This window comes from Chinchilla lanigera, unplaced genomic scaffold (genome assembly GCF_000276665.1).
Source record: "Chinchilla lanigera isolate Chin_1 unplaced genomic scaffold, ChiLan1.0 scaffold00055, whole genome shotgun sequence".
NCBI lineage: Eukaryota > Metazoa > Chordata > Mammalia > Rodentia > Chinchillidae > Chinchilla > Chinchilla lanigera.
Genome location: NW_004955456.1, coordinates 68,471 through 74,098, shown reverse-complemented (window position 1 = coordinate 74,098; position 5,628 = coordinate 68,471).

Here is a 5,628-nt window from a genome sequence, read left to right as displayed (position 1 = left end):
CAATCCTCCTGCCACAGCCTTCTGAGTGCTGGGATTATAGGCATGTACCACTATACAGAGTAGAGGGAGAGGCTGCACACCCGTCCCATGCAGTCCCTGCTTTGCAGGCACTCGCTGTCCGTCCTGACTTTGTCAAGGAACTTGCATTCAACGGTCTCCGGCATGAGAAGAATACTATGTAAAAGTGCACTATACATAAATAAAAGCCACCACAGAGACTTGCATCAGTCCCCTACTTCCTGTGTGGCAATGTTCACCCACTGGAATGAGAGGGAAGCGCTGCATGGGCCTCAGTGTATGGGAAAACATTAGGCAGAGTTGCAAGGATAGAGGTGCACACAAACACTAGGCCAAAAGGCTTTTCTAAGAGAGCTAGTCAATGTATTTACTATTGTGAAGAGCGTTAGGGTTTGAGGTTTAAAGCAAATCTGAGAGTGAGGATTAAGGATTACGGTGTGAGTAAATATGACAATTTGGGTTAGTGTTATGGTTTGGTTGGGATTCATGTTTGATTTGAATAGGAGTAAGGTTATAGTTGGGGTTAATAATTAGAAAAATTACACTGAAATTCTCTTATATTTTATCAGTGAAATATTATTCCAAGTGTATTGTGGTAAATTTAAGATTTACATTGTAAAACCTTAGAGGAAATAATAAAACATAGTCCAAGAATGTATAGTGTATTGTTTTGTTAATTTTGACAAATATATTGAAGACTGATATGAGACATTGTTGTGGGCTCTAGGCCTCCAGTTGGACTTGTGGGGGCATTGTCATGGGCTCTAGATCTTTAACTGGACTCATGTAGGACATTGCTGTGGGATCCAGGCCCTCAGCTGGATTCTTTGGGTATTTAGGATGTGAATATATTTGGTGCACTCTTTTGTATTTGACTCTTTAAGTGACTATTATAAAATAACACTATAAATTATGTGTCCTGTATTAAATTGTTTCCCTTGCAAACCCTGATTACAATACTGTGGGAGGGCTTTTCTTTCAAACTGTATGTCCTTCCCTGGCTTCATGGCCTTATTTTCCTGTAGGGAAAAAAGAGATCAAAGCCCTCTCCTCCCCAAAAAACACTTTGACATTTACATAGGTATTTTGAATAAGATAAATCATGTTATTGATATAGAAGATGGCATGGAAATGGGGTTCAAATTACATTGTTTGAGAAAGTTGGGCTTCCCAGAGGAGGTGGTATGAGTATCAACCCTGCCAAGAGCTGGAGGACCAGGGAGGAAAGGACAAAACTCACGCATGGCCCACAAGCTGCCCAAGACCTTACTGGATCACTGTGCTATCCAATTCTAGTAATGTCAAGTGCTTCCGCTCCTGTCATCCTGTACATATGACCAGCTATTTGCTCTATCCTCAGTTATTCTGGCTGCATCTTTAATGCAGCATTCAGCGTGAGATTGGGAGGGAAATTTACTGACTTGATTCAGTTATAAATTTTTTTTACTGTGATTTCAGCTAGCACTTGTCATGTAGAATAAGGTATAAAACATTCATTAAACATTTATTTGTGTCTGGAGGGTCTCTGCAGGTGGTGTTCTGGTCAAGGCACAACTTTGAAAACACCCTCATGTTGTTTATGTACAATTCTAAGTATCTAGGAACATCCAGGTGATCATATTCTTGTTTTTTCATATTCTTGATAACTGTCCTCAGGTGTCTGGCATTGTGTGACTGTATTTCCACAATTTATGTAGAGCTGGTGTTTAAAATCCTTCTTAGGAGACTTTCTTCTTCACTCCTAACATTTACAAACTTATATTCAAATGAGATGATATTAAGTGTCCTTACATATAAAAGAATAGAATTTTTAAAAATACCATGGCATTAAATTATAATTTTAATGCAAATCCAACAAAGTCAATAATTTAATTATTTTCTGGAGGGAAAGAAGTCCATTTACATGCTCCATGTGTTCATCTATTTTCTCTTACTATAACTGTGAGCATCAGAGTGGATAATTTGTAATGAATAAAGGTTTATTCAGCCTGGGGTTCTGGAGGTCCAAGGTCGAGGGGGCCCATCTAGTGAGCCGACCACCATCTTCCGGGTGGGGGTACTCTAAGAGTCCTGAGGCAGAGTTGAGAGCATAGAGGTGCACACAAACACTGGGCCAGCATGGCTTTTCTAAGAGTTCCACTTGACAGATGACTCAGTAAGCCATTAATCTATGACTGAATCACTTCACTCATGGCCTAACCACCTTTTAAAGACACTTCCATTACCAAGTATTTAATATTTCCAAAGAAATTTAAATTTCAACATGAGTTTTGATGTGGATATTGAAACAATAGCAGATTACATAACAAATGAAATAGTAAATGTAGCTAGTAAAACTTTGAAATATTAAGTCAGTATAATCCATCAAACCCTAAAATATGTTATATTCTAAACCCTCCATAATTAAAAGATTATGATGGTATTGGTGCACCATTACATATACTAAAGTTAAAAAAAAATCCTAGATTTAGGTATAATGGCACATGCCTGTAATTCTAGCACTCAGGAAGCTGAGGCAGGAGGATTGTTTGTGAGTTTACAACCTGCACGTACTGCATATGGGACCCTGTCTCAAAAAAAACCCAAAATTCTCAGAATTAACCTATGTACAAATATACCACGCATAATCTTAGCCAAATGGCCGAGAAGTGATTATGTGCAAATATAAATGAGTGCATAAATATAAATGGTGTATTACATACTTTATTGCATTGTATTTAAGTCAGTGGCTAAAACCACAAGCCAGAGGGTAAAGACTGTGCTTTAAACTCGGAAAATTGATAGAAAGTAGGAAAAAGTTTAAACTGGATTTATACTGGCATTATATATAACTGGAAAAAATCAAAACAGTGAGAAATCTAGACCTGAAAAATACAGTCACAAAATTTGCAGAAAAAAAGCATTGAGGGAAATGTCTTCCTATGACTTAAAATGCAGAATTATAAAATACATGAACCTATTTTTTTTTTTTTTCCTGAGATAGGATCTTGCTATGTAGATCAGGTTGAGTTTGAACTCACTTATGTAGCCCAGGCAGGATATGAACTCATGGTGAATCTCCTGCCTCAGCCTCCCAAGTGCTGGTAATACTAGCATGCAGGCTGAAAATTAAGTTTTGCATAGCACAAATAGTAAGACCAAGGTCCAAAGGCACTGAGGAAATTTTTCATCTGTTGCATAGAAATGGCAAATGTTCTCAATGTATCCACAATGCTCCTAAAAATATAGAAACCAGAGCCTAGAACAGGGCCTCTGTACTGGACCAAGGGACCTTATGCCTCCTACATACCTCATTGAGGATTAGGCGCACTATAAACACGAGTGAATGGGCGTGCTCAGGCCCTGGGCAATGAATCTGCCAGGACTGACAGAAGGTCGTGGTTACTGTAGTAACTGGCCACACAGGATTCTAGGTAATGTAGTGTCTGTTAGGGGGGTGTACAAAGCTTCTGGGAACTGTAACCCATGGGGGCAAGTTGAGGTTTCAGGATCTTGTGTTCCATTTGGGGGTAATGAAAACACACCAAGGATTTTGGATACCATATTCCTGGGGTGTTTCTCGCTGAGGAATCTGGGTACATTAGTTCACGAGAACCTGTTGAGGATTTAGGGTACCTTCCTCCTTGAGGGGTACATCGAGGATTCTGTGTACTGCAATCCTGTGGCTGAGTGATTCTAGGTATCATATTTCTCAGGACAGTCACACTGAGACTTCTGGGTATTGCAGCCCTGGCCACACCTCTCTTCACGCTGTAAGCATTCCTTCTTCCAGCACTGACCCAGCGTACCCCCTCATCTCCTGACCCTTCCTGCCCTGCTGTGGGGCGGCCATCTTGCTATATGTCCTGCAGACAGCCTCCTGGAGGAGTCAACACACAGTGCTGGTTCCTGTCTCTCCTCCACAGGGGAGAAACCTTCTTCCAAGGCCTCTGACCTTGTCCAGGGTTTATTCTCTGAGTAGGGTGGGACCAGAGCACCCTCCCACCTCACCATCCCTAGGCCTCACCTTACCCCCAAACCTACCCCAGGTCTCATGAACATCAGGCCTATCAACTCCAGGCCTCACCTTCTCATCAAACTTGCCCCACGCCTCACTTTCCACTCCAGCCCACTGGAGGACTCACCAACCCCACATTCACCTTCTCACCAAAAGTGCCTCAGCCTTCACTAACCCTAGGCCTCCTGAACCTCAGGCATCAGGAACTCAGGCCTCTCCTTCCCTCCAACCCTGCCCAAGGTCTCATCAACTCCAGGCCTCACCTTCTCACCAACCACACTCCAGGCTTGAGGAACTCCAGGCCATACCTTCTCCCCAAATTCACCTGCCCCCCAACCTCAGGCCTCATCTTTCCACCAAAGCCCACCCTAGGCATCACTCAGAACTTAGCAGCAGGAGAGTGACATGCAGCAGGCAAGGGGGGGTCTGGATGTGTGGAGGGGGGCCAAGAAGGACAGGGAGGCTGATGGAGAGAGGGCACCCCACTGTCAGGTACCAAGGTTGGGTTAGGGTGAGTGGTAGAGTTAGAGTTGGTGTTGGGTGTTGGTTGGGTTCAGGCTAGTTTTGTATTAACCTCAGCATTGTAAATAAGTGTTTATGCTGGAGTTGGTAGTATTGCTTGGTGTTCACTGTGTTTATTGGTTATAAGTATGTTAGCTCTGTCTAGCAATCAGTGGTGTTTTTTATAGGATAATGCAGTTTTTAGGGACACTTTACTTTCACCACCTGTCTTGCCTTAGAAAAAACTTAATTCATAAATTGCAGATTCAGGCTACTTCCATATGTTTTAACAAAGAGCTTCAATTAGCGATCTGGAAATTTGTCAACTCACTTGCCTGAATTTTTACAAATGGTATATGTCAATCATTCAGATACAGTTTTTTCCTCTAAAAGTCAATAGTAGTTTAAAATGAACTGTAACTATACAGTTGCTAATATTTTGGGAAATATTGTTAGAAGAATGCAGGTTGTACAGTATCTTGAAAACTGTGTTTCATGCACTTTAGTGTACTCAAATTCTTTTACCTATAATCTCTCTTTACATAGAATGCCTCAGAACCATATTTCCTTCAGTGTAAATTGCTGTTAAACATATTTTCAGTTTTTTAATTGAATGGCAACTCTTTTGTTAAACTCTTTTTTCTGTTTGTTTGCTTTCTGTTTTCTTATGTTTGTTGAGACAGTGTCAATCTGTAATTCAGGCTGGCCATGAACTCACTATGTAGCCCAGGCTGGCCTCAAACTCAGGGCACTCCTTCTACCTCAGCTTCCCAAGTGCTGGGATGACAGGCATGTGTCACCACTCTCAGTTTAAACCTCTTGTTTGCCAGTAACCACAGGATTGATGTGTACCCTTCAGTGCCAGTCAAGGAAGACTCTCACAGTGGAGTCAAACGGCCTTCTTGCAGCTGTTCAGCTGTTACAGGCCTAAGATTGTTAGGGAACCTTTAAATGTCTTCTTTTTAGGTTGTCAGCAAGTACTGTTTTCCACAAAATTTGGAGGTACTGGAAATAGCTGAATTAAGAATGATTTCATTCGTTTCTTGTTTTTACACTCACTGAAATTCTGGTATCCTATTTAAAGTATGTACATACCCTGTCTGAAACTCCTA